Raw genomic sequence first — 12380 nt, 5'->3', positions numbered from 1 at the left:
CACATTCAGTGCTTCCATGACACTATCCCCTTCTCCTTTGGCCTTTAATCTTTCCCAACATCTTTTCCAATGAGTCCCATCTCCTCATTATGTGGTCACACTATTTCAGCTTCAGTTACAGTATTTGTCCTTCTAATGAGTAATCAGAATTAATTTCTTTAAGTATTGACTGATTTGATCTCCTTGATACCCAAAGAACTCTCAAAAGCCTTCTTCAACACCACAATTTGAAAGCATTGATTCTGAGGTGCTCATTTTTTTAATAGTCCAATTCTCACAGCCATACTTTACAACTGGAAAAACCATAGCTTTGGCTATATGGACTGTTGTAGTCAAGGTAATGTCTGTGTTTCTGCTATGCAGCAAAATATTAGAATATTTTGACAGTGACTCATTCTCTGAGTTTATAAAGAGTTTACAATGAAGTTGTCTCTATATATTAAACAAGATCTTCGTGACCCAAATGATAGATCTATGATAAAATTTTATTCCAATGCCTCATCACATGTGGAGGTGGTTATAGGTTCTTGAACGGTCTGCCATAAAACTCCAAAATTAGGCAGTTTCAACCATACTATAAAGGTTACAGGTATGGTTCTACCGTCAAACAATTCCAAGTCAAAACTAACTACATAGCTAAGTACATAGAAGCTCACTACCTATAGCCTGGCCACTTTTTGATGAGCTCTTTGACCAATAAAACAAATTTTAAAAATTAAATGTCCCTGATCCTAAGCCAACCACTTCCATTTCTACTGTGGTGATGACCTAGTAGTGGAAAAAGGTGCAAACAATGCTAAAAATCATCCAGTTTTTAAACCAGAGATAATTATTGTTACTCTAAGTGTGACATTTTGTCCAATGACCAAAAAGGGGACATGATATTGGAGAAATAGAATGATATTCATCTTGATGTGAGATAAAAGAAAGTAACTGCTACATGGATAGGTAGAAGAGTTAATTTTATTGTTCACCCAAAGGCATGGAAAATTTGGTTGTCCCATATTGCATTGTCCATGATAAGTATTTGCAGAGCAACCACAATGAGTAGTATTGCAATTCATCTATCAATATCTGTTGCAAAGAAAAAGAAAAATCTACAAAGATCTCAAGATCCTTCGAATTAAATCAATGTATACTTTGATAATTGGAGACTTTAATGAAAGGTGGAAGTAAGAAAGGATGGAAAAATATATTGGAAAATATACTTAAACAATAAGGAATGAGGAAAACCTCATGCTTATTAACTAAGTAATATCATGTAAAACAGGGCAGTGATTTGACAGGGAATAACTCATTACTGATGTAGGAGTCATTCCTGAATTGCCCGCCTATATAGTGAGACCACCAATTTGTTGCAGTAAGGTAAAAACACTAACATAAAAGCTAGAAAAAAAATGAGAAAATTGGGAAATGGATCAAAGCCTGAACATTGACATAAATTATAACCATTTCTTAAAGAAATTTAACTGATTCATTTCTACTCCTCTGGTGAGACCAAATGAACATATAGATTGTCTGAGCCAGATACCACTAGCTGTGCTTGACAATGAATGAATGAATGAATGAATGAATGAGTGAATAAGTGAGTGAATAAATGAATGAAAAAGCATGTTAAGTGCTTGCTATGTGCAAAGCATTGCTAAGTGGAAAGACATGCACCTCATGGCAATAGCAGTTTAGAATATAAGCTCATTTGTAAAATCTCATGAAGGAAGATGGTGGGAGGTGATGATTAATACTGCCTTATGACACAGAGAGAAACAAAGGAAGGAAAACTCATGTTTAAATAATGGTTTGCAATAGAACCACAAGCAAATCATCTAAAAGACTTTTAAGAATGAAATTAGAAGACATCATAGAGATGAAAAATGGAAACTGCAAAGATTTTTTATAAACTACTTTTTGCTATTAAAGACAGATCAATATATTTGGATTCTAATATCATAGTCTTATTCCAAATCATGTGATCAGCAAGGATTACTAGACATTTTCTCCAAACTTCACACCCTCTAAAACTTCTTCAAATTAGAGAGGTGGGAGGAGGAAATCAGCTTAAGAGCCTTGAGCTTTAAAACCTAATTTATGTGCAAAAGATAAGGCAATTTCAGCTTTCTACATGGTCTAGGACACTAAGCACTTTAAGGGGGCCAAAAAACAAACAAACAACAAATTAAAAGAAAAAAACTATTGAATTTACAACACAGAAGGCAAATTCCTTATCCCTAACATGCTCATTCAGCACCTGCTCCTCTTCCAATGCCCACCATACTTTATTCAAATCTATCCTTCCTCCTCCTATTTCCACGTAAAACAAAAAAACTCAAAAGTTTGCATTTCTTTTCTCTTCAAAAAAGCAAAAAAAAAATTCTTCAAAAAACTTTAAGATAGTAATATGGCAACATTCTGCTGCAACAGACTCAGCCAGAGAACTAAGAAATAGAAGGAATTGGATCAGGATGGCACTTCAATAAAGCTGAAAGAGCCCACCATCCAGCTGAGGCAAGTTCTGTGGCCACTTGGGACAGACACTGAGGCCTGAAATTATGAATTACTCAATGTGAGATGATGCTGAGATGGCTTTAGGGTCCATCACCCAGGCAAACTACAACCAAGGGGAAAGTAGTAGGAAAGTGAGCAATAGATGAATACAAGAGAAAAGGACAGAAATTAGCAAAGACCTCAGGAGAAAGAAAATTCAGCTAAATACCTTGAGCATGAGCAGATAAACCAACAGGGAACAAAATTAGTAACAGATGGGAATATGGCCTCCAGATCAGCTAAATGAATAAAGACATTGAACTCATAGAGTAACTTATTGGGAAGGCAAACACACAGAAATCAGGATAATCTGTGAAAAGAAAAACAACAACAGCTAAAGCAATAACATTCAAAGAAATAGTATTTCCGTACAAGGAAAACATATTGATCTTGAAGACAGAATGCATAAGGAAAACTTAAGGATTATAGATCTTCCAAAAGAACACAAGTATAAAAAACTCTGAACACCATAATGCAAGAAACAACATTAAAAAAAAAAAACTGACCAGACCTTCTGTGAGAACATTCTTAGTTCTGAGATCTGATTTCTAGTCTAAAACTGCTGCTAAAAGACAAAACAAAGTCCTCATGATGTAAAATTAGGATCTCTAAAAATCTCTTCTAGTTTTAAAATGCTATGAGGTGAAAAAATAAGTCTCTCCCTCCTCCTTCTTCTCCTCCTCTGCCTCATACTCCCCCTCCTCCTCATCCTCTCCCTCTTCCCCTTCCTCTTCCTCCTCCTTCTCTTCCCCCTCCTCCTCATCCTCCTCTTCTTCCTCACCCTCCTCTTCTTCCCAATCCTCCTCCACCTGATTTTCCAATATATTTGAGGTTTGGGTATTGTACCTGACTTCCCATTAGACCCATTCTTACTTATGCCATTTGTGATTTTTTTAATTAGCCACATTATCAATTATAAAAACAATTTTTGGGAAGGTAATTCATTTCAAAAATTACCAAGTATGTTTTCAAAAGGGAGATCTATTCAAAATGTGGAATAAAATAAAATATTTACACTTTTTTTTTCAAACCCCACTTTGCACCTGCTGTTCTGCCTGGTTTTAGCTACAGGGAAAAAGATGCCCCTCCTAGGATAAGCTCATCAACTCTAATCTCATCACTGTGCTTCTAACTCAAGCCTTGATTGGCACCATCTCCCTCAGGCTTCTCTCCCTCTGATTGGAGAGCTGGAGAGTGGAGTACCAAGCTCCTTTTAATGCCTTCTTTTATAGAGGACAGAAACTGGACTCTCAGTTCACTCTACTTTGCATCTGTTACTCTGTCTGGTTTCAACTCAATGGAACAAGATACTCCAATACCAGGTATCCCCTGGTGCCCCCTTGTTCCTGCCTTTCCTGTCTCCTTTTCTGTGTTGTCACTCTTTAGATTGCATGCTACTTGAAGTCACAGTCTCTCTCTCTCTCTTTTCCTCTCTCTCTCTCTCTCTCTCTCTCTCTCTCTCTCTCTTTCTCTCTCTCTCTCTCTCTCTGTCCAGCACTTAGCATAGTATCTAGCCCATAGTAAGAGCTTAATAAATATTTTATATTTTTTTATTTTAAAGTAGTTCCATCAAGGTAAGCTATTATAGAAATTTGGGAATAGGTTATTTGTTCATTGGTTAATTTATTTTTTAAATTAATTAATTTATTTTTAGTTTTCAGCAACACTTCCATAAGAGTTTGAGTTCTAAATTTTCTCCTCCTCCCCCCTCCCTAAGACCATTGGTTAATTTAGTAAAAATTTACAACCTGATATTTGTGATTTGTTTTTTTTTAAATTTAACTCAATTTTAAAAGTGAATTTCCCAGTTAGTCACATTGTTGTCCCTACTATGAAGTGATCAAGGGTATGTGTCTATGTGTGTGTATGTACCTGTATGTGAATATGTGTAAATAAGAGGAGAGAGGATAAATTAAAGAAAGAGGGGAAAAAAACATTTTCCACCTTTTTACAAAAAAGCAAACAAAAAAAAAACACTTAACAAATGTTCAATACCATTGAGAGGCAACATATCATAGTGGATAGTGAATAAACTTTAGCGTCAAGATATATGGCTTCAGGTCTTACCACTGACATCTACTGGCTGTGTGCCTCTGGCCAAATCACTTAAATTTCCAGTATACCCAGACAACGATAAAGGTGCAGAGGAGAATACATACCCAGTGCCACTGAAATCATAGGTCTGGAGCTCTCCCAATCTTCAATTAAAAAAAAAAACAGCCCTTGCAATTAAAGCTAGAAATTACTAGAGAAGCTTTGGCAACACCTCAAAATCTTAGTGAATTCACACAACTAAAATAGGAACATAGGGCCATAGGAAGGGGATCAATTAGACATTTTTAGGTGGAAGGAAGAAATCAGTTTACAAAAAACTGCTGAGCTTTAAAACCTAAAAGCCACACCTAAATTCCTGTCTAAATATTTGTTCAGCAAGCATGATTGGAAATAGAGTGAAGCATTTAGTTTTAGACTGATACAACAATTTGTAATAAAATGTTGGTGGGAGCGTTGTAAAAAGTAGTGTTAAATCATCCTTTAGGTACTTTGATTCTGACTCCTATTTTTTTCTTATGGCCAATGAAATAGTCCCTTTCTAAATGCTTTATGAAGTCACAAATCAGTTATGCTGCTCCCCAGTGGAAAACCTTGAATAAAATGACAAGGAATATCCAAAGTAAATCAAGTTTTCTTTTTTACCATTTAGTTAACCCTATCACTATCTCCATTGTTGTTACAAGATCATTGCTACCCGAGGAAAGGGTGAAACTATTGGGGATTTTTTTGCTTTTACAGCAAGTCTCATTTATCAATATTATATATTGCTAGGATAAAAAACAAACTGGGTATCAGTTGCTAATTTTATTCTTGGTCAGGTCCCAGAAAGGTAAGCTGAGTTCCTAATGAAGGTGGCATATGTAAATTAAGCCTGAAGTTTTGGAGTAGCTATAAGGACACTTTTTTTGGGGGGGAAAAAAAAAATATATATATATATATATATATGTATATATATATATATACATATATATATATATATATACGCACACACACACATGTATATACATATATATAATACATGGACAAAGCTACTGTTTTTACAATACTGTCAATAAATCACTATTATTACAGGAACTAAAATAATAAGATAACTGTGTGTGCCCTTTATTATTTCTCTGCCATTCTATTTATTTATGATTGTGTCCAGGAAACCCAGTAAGCTTTTTTCTATAATGGAGAAATCAATCAAGAAGCAGTTATTATTATACATTTTATGGCTATGTATCACAATTATATGTAATATTATAGTATTATTACTATAAATATTTATGGCTCCCTACTATGTGCCAGGCACTCTGCTAGTCATAGAGGATATGAATGCAAAAAATAAAATAATCAGGGAAAGGAGCCAAGATGATAGAGTAAAAGCAGTGACTTTCTTGAGCTCTCCCCCAAACTCTTCCAAATACGTGTAAAAAATGGCTCTAAACAAATTCTAAAGCAGCAGAACCCACAAAAAGACAGAGTGAAGCACATTTCCAGCCCAAGACAACCTGGATGGTTGATGGGAAAGGTCTGTTGCTCAGGGCTGGGAGAGGAGCACAATGTAGCATGGGCCGCAAAGGCAAAGACAGGTCCAGAACAAACTTGGCCTCAGGAGATTAAATAATGGGAAACTGTGGTGGTTTCCAGACTGCTCAACCCACAAATGCCAAAGACAACTTAGAAGGTCAGTGGGAAAGGTCTGTCAGACCTAAGTGAGAGAGGAACTCAGTCTGCCCCAGTTCTGGCACTGCCCTAGGGTGACAGCAACTTCCTGAGCTCTCAGCCCCACAGATGTTAGGGGGACTCTAGCAGCTAGTCAGAGGGGGACTGCAGGGATCTCTTTGCTGGCACTGAGGCAGGATGCTCTTGCTTTGTCCATGCTTGGATCTGGGTTGCAGTCTTGGGTGGCAGTCCTGGGGTGAGGAGGAGCTCTGGTGTGGTGAAGCTTAAGGGGGTGGTGTAGAGCGAACTCTTCTCACAGTTCCAAGACAGAAAAGAGTGCTTGTGGTCACTCATAGACCAGAGGCCAGACCAGGAAAGGAGTAAACACCTTGCCTTTGATCATATCACCTTGGAAGAGCTGAAAATTTACAGGTAGCTAGAAGTATCTCTGAAAATAGCTGCACAAAACCCCTGAAGCTTGGGACAGTACACCCTCCACACTGGAAGCAGAGCCCCACCTTAACAAAGCTTAAAAAGTGAAGTGATTGGCTGGAAATATGAGCAAACACTAGAAAAAACCACAGACTATAAAATCTTACTTTGGTGACAAAGATCAAAGCATACAACCAGAAGAGGACAACAAAGTCAAAGCCCCTACATCCAAAGCCTCCAAGAAAAAATACAAATTGGTCTTAAGCCATGGAAGAGCTCAAAAGGGATTTTGAAAAGCAAGTAAGAGAAATAGAGGGAAAATTGGGAAGAGAAATGAGAGTGATGCAAGAAAATCATGAAAAATGAGTCAATAGCTTGGTAAAGGAGACCCAAAAAATACTGCAGAAAATAATGCCTTAAAAATAGACTAGACCAAATGGCAAAAAAGGTCCACAAAGCCAATGAGAAAAATGCCTTAAAAAGCAGAATTGGCCAAATGGAAAGAGAGGTTCAAAAGCTCACTGAAGAAAAAAATTCCTTAAAAATTAGAATAAAGCAAATGGAAGCTAATGGCTCTATGAGAAATCAAGAAATTAAAAAACAAAAGAAAAAGAATGAAAAAAATAGAAGACAATGTGAAATGTCTCATTGAAAAAAACAACTGACCTGGAAAATAGATCCAGGAGAGATAATTTAAAAATTTTTGGACTACCTGAAAGCCATGATCAGAAAAAGAGCCTAGACACCATCTTTCAAGAAATTATCTTTTTTTTTTGTAAAGCAATTGGGGTTAAGTGACTTGCCCAGAGTCACACAGCTAGTAAGTGTTATATGTCTGAGGCTGGGTTTGAACTCAGGTCCTCCTGACTCCAGGGCCGGTGGTCTGTCCACTTCGCCACCTAGCTGTCCCTTCTTTCAAGAAATTATCAAGGAAAACTTCCCTGATATTTTCAAACCAGAGGGTAAAATAGAAATGAAAAGAATCCACTCATCACCTCCTGAAAGAGATCCCAAAAGGAAAACTCCCAGGAATATTATATCCAAATTCCAGGGTTCTCAGGTCAAGGAGAAAATATTGCAAGCAGCCAGAAAGAAACAATTCAAGTACTGTGGAAACACAATCAGGATAACACAAGATTCAGCAGCTTCTACATTAAGCAAGCGGAGGGCTTAGAATATGAAATTCTGGAGGTCAAAGCAGATAGGACTACAGCCAAGAATCACCTACCCAGCGAAACTGAGTGTAATCAATGAGGGGGGAAATTTTGATACTAAATGATGTAGAGGAATTTAATGCGTTCTTGAGGAAAAAAAAAAACAGAGCTCAATAGAAAATTTGACTTTCAAATACAAGACTCAAGAGAAGCATGAAAAGGTAACCAGGAAAGAGAAATCATAAGGGACTTACTAAAGTTGAGCTGTTTACATTCCTATATGGAAAAATGATATTTGTAACTCATGAGACCCTTTTCAATATTAGGGTAGTTGGAAGAAATACAAATACAGATATAGATATGTATGTATGCATGTATATAGACAGAGGGCACACAATGAGTAGAATATGAAGGAATGATATCTAAAAATAAAATTAAGGGATATGAGAGGATTGTAATGGGAGAAGGAGAATGGGAGAGTTAGAATGTGGTAAATTATCTCACATAAAAGAGGCAAGAAAAAGTTTTTACAGTAGAGGAGAAGAGAGGGAGGTGAGAGGGAATGAGTGAGTCTTACTCTCATCGAATTTGACTTAAGAAAGGAATAACGTACATACTCACTTGGGTAAAGAAATCTATCTTACCCTACAGGAAAAGAGACGGGAGGAGGATAAGGAGTGGGGGTATGATGGAAGGGAGGGTAGATTGGGGGAGGGGTAATCAGAAGCAAACAGTTTTGAGGAGGGACAGGGTCAAATGAGAGAATAGAAAATATGAGGGTCAGGATAGGGTGGAGGGAAATACAGTTAGTCTTTCACAACATGATTATTAAGGAAGTTTTTTGTATAACTACATAGGTATAACCTCTATTGAATTGCTTGCCTTCTCTATGAAGGTAGGTGGGCAGACAGGGAGAGAATTTGGAACCCAAAGTTTTAAAAACAAATGTTAAAAATTGTTTTTACATGCAACTGGGAAATAAGATATACAGGCAAAAGGGTATAGAAATCTACCCTACCCTACAGGAAAAGAGAAGGGGAAGGGGATAAGAGAAAGCATTGTGATAGAAGGGAGGGCAGATTGGCAGAAGGGGTATTCAGAATGCATGCCATCTTGGGGTGGGGGTGAAGAGACATGGGGAGAAAATTTGGAACTCAAAATCTTGTGGAAATGAATGTTGAAAACTGAAAATAAATGAACAAAAAAAAAGAAAAAATAATAATTAAAACAACCTCTGTGGCCAAGCAGCTTATATTCTAATATGGAGAGTCAACAAGGATAGATATAGACATAGATATGTATAAACAGAATAAATATAAAGAAAACAAGTACAAGTACATATAAGATAGTTTGGGATGGAAGGCTCTACCACTCATGGAAATCAGGAATGGCTCCATTTAGAAGGTAGTGGTTGAGGTGCATATTAGCAGATCTTATGATGCAGATGTGAGGAGGGGAGTATAAGTCAGTAGGACCAATGCAAAGGCATAGAAACAGGAGCTGGAGGATCATGGGTGAGGATCAGAGAGAAGACCATTTTGTCTAGAATCACATAGGGTTATAGGAGGAATAATGGGCATTGAGGCTGGAAAGCAAGGTTGTGGTTAGGTGTAAAGGGCTTTGAGAGCTAAACAGAGGATTTTATATTTGATTCTAGATACAATAGGAGAACACTGGAGTTTATAGATTATGGAAGTACGTGATCAAATATTCATTTAAATCAAGTTACTTTGGCAGGAATGTAGACAGTCTCTTCTCTCAAGTAGGTAGACTTTAGACAGAACATTTATGAGATTTTTGAAATAATGCTAAGTGAAAGGTAATAAGGACCTGAACCCTCACCCTTAGGGCAACATGTTGAGGGAGATGGCTTTAAGAGATGTGGTTGAAGTGAAACTATAAGTTTTGAGAACTAATATGTAGGATGAGAGAGAGTTAGGAGTCAAAAAACATTTGTAACTATATGGGCTAGTAATGAAATCCTAACCTTTTAGAACTATAATGGACTTTAGAGGTTTGCTTTACAGATGAGGAAACTGAGGCTTAGATGGTGAAAGTAGTAAGTAGTTATACATGGCTGGAGGTAGGATGTGAAGGAAGTTGGGCAACTCCAGTTATTTGAACACATTTTAGGTGATCAAAAAATGTTGCCAAAAATGAACAAAAAGTAAACATTTGTACTGTCGTGTTTTGATGCTTAGGAACTGCTTTCAACACAACAACTCTGTAATAGAGTTTTCTCCATTTTACAAATAAAAAAAATATGATGAGAAAAGTGATATGACTTGCCCAGTCACACAGATAATGAAGGAAAACCATTCTGTCTCTGATGCTCATTTCTGTGCTCTTTTTACTCTGTAACCCTTATGGGGCTTATTGTTTGCATCTCATTTTTTTCTAATATTCTCCATGATGTTTATGTTCAAAATTAACATTGTTGTCTCCAGGAATAGCAAGATAGTGAAGAGGTGGATAGGTGCATAAAAGACCTGACGGTGTTAGTGGACTATAAACTCAATATGACAGTAGTGTCACATGGCAGTCAAAAAAGCTAGTGTTGTCATTTACTGCATTATAACAAGCCAATGTATAGTGCGAATGATGAATACCATGAAGTGGTCACATCAGTCAATGTTTTAATGCATGGAAAATGTAGTAACAGGTTCCAACCCAGTGGAAATATGAAGTGTGAATTCAAATCATGCACTTCCTTCATGGGATCCTTTGACTACTCATAGGAATAGGGAGCAAACTATACAAAACAACAGATATACAGTCCCGTAGCATAAAATGGGAGATATTAAAATATATAGAGAACTGAGTCAAATTAATAAAAATACAAGTCATTCCCCAATTGATAAATGGTCAAAGGATATGAGTAGGCACTTTTCAGATGAAGAAATTATAGCTATCTATAGTCATATGAAAGAATGCTCTAAATCACTATTGATTAGAGAAATGCAAATCAAAACAACTCTGAGGTACCACCTCACACCTACCAGATTGGCCAACATGACAAAAATAGGAAAATGATAGATGTTGGAGAAGATGTGAGAAAACTGGAACATTAATGCATTGTTGGTGGAGTTATGAACTGATCCAACTGTTCTGGAGAACAATTTGGAACTCTGCCTAAAGGGCTATGATTGAAGAGATCATACAACTGGGAAAATGACCTATATGTATGAAAATATTTATAGCAGCTCTTTTTTATGGTGGCCAAGAATTTGGAATTGAGGCGATGCCCATAAATTGGATAACAGCTGAAAAAGGTATATGAATATAATGGAATATTATTGTGCTAGAAGAAATGATGAGCAGGCAGACTTCAGAAAAACCTGGAAAGACTTACACGAACTGATGCTGAGTGAAATGAGCAGAACCAGAATAACATCGTACAAAACTCCAGCAACATTGTACGATGACTAATTTTGATAGACTTGGCTCTTCTCTGCAATACAAGGATCTAAGACAACTCCAAAAGACTCATGAAGGAAAATGCTATCCACATCCAGAAAAAGAACTATGGATTCTGAAGGCAGATCAAAGCATGTTGTTTGCATTCTCTCTCTCTCTCTCTCTCTCTCTCTCTCTCTCTCTCTCTCTCTCTCTCTCTCTCTCTCTTTCTCTTTGTCTTTCTCTCTCTGTTTCTTCTTTCTCATGGTTCCTCCCACTGGTTCTAATTCTTCTTTACAACATGACTAATGTAAAAATATGTTTAATATGAATGTATATGAAGAGCGTATATCAAATTGCTCACCATCTTGTGATGGAGGAGGGGAGAGAGGGGGGAAATTTATAACCCAAAATCTTATGGAAGTAAATGTTTAAAACTAAAAAATAATTAATTAATTAATTTTAAAGAAGAAAAAGAATAACTGGTTTTCCATGTGGAAGAGGAATTAGGCTTATTGTGTTTGACCCTTTAGGGAAGAACCAATATTGATAGCAAGTGATAGGAAAACAGATTTGTGCTCAACAAAAGGAAGAAATATCTAATATAACTGTTAAACAAATGGGAATGAACTCTCTCAGGGGCTGAGTGTTCTGTCACTGAGGCTTTAGTTCATTGTTACTGAGGCTTATATGACCGTCTGTGTGGATGCTATAGAAGTTTCCTGCATCAATCTAAAAACATGTAACAAACATTAATAATGACACAGATAGGCACTTTATTATGCTGGTGACACAAAGACAAAATACAAAAACAAACAAACAAAATCCTTCCTCTCAAGGTGCTTAGATAGAAGATGTGCTAGATCACCACTGAAGTGCTTTCCAACACTAAAATTCTATGATTTCACATATAGTGACTACTTCACATTTTCAGAAGACATATGGGTAACTGACATTGTTTTATATGAATAAAACATTATAAGATACAAATGAATATCTATATATGTATCTATAGCTATATATTCAAAGTATGAGGGAGAAGATATAATTACCTAATTTTGTAATTGTAAGTAGAGCACAGATTGGTTAAGTGATTTAACTGAGGTCATGCAAAGATAGAGTCCCAATCTCAGAATATAAATGCATGCTGGTTCT

General features: G+C 36.6%; 1 protein-coding gene across 1 annotated transcript in view; it reads left to right on the top strand.

The window, feature by feature from the left end:
- The window catches only part of NDST4 (N-deacetylase and N-sulfotransferase 4), a 343262-nt gene that overhangs the window by 30056 nt on the left and 300826 nt on the right, over positions 1-12380 (top strand). The gene's annotated exons all lie outside the window — the stretch shown is intronic.

Source organism: Phascolarctos cinereus, unplaced genomic scaffold (assembly GCF_003287225.1).
Source record: "Phascolarctos cinereus isolate Bilbo 61053 unplaced genomic scaffold, phaCin_HiC Scaffold_9;HRSCAF=440, whole genome shotgun sequence".
Classification (NCBI taxonomy): Eukaryota; Metazoa; Chordata; class Mammalia; order Diprotodontia; family Phascolarctidae; genus Phascolarctos; species Phascolarctos cinereus.
The sequence above is the reverse complement of the archived record's forward strand: the minus strand, read 5'-3'. Positions and strand labels throughout refer to the sequence as shown.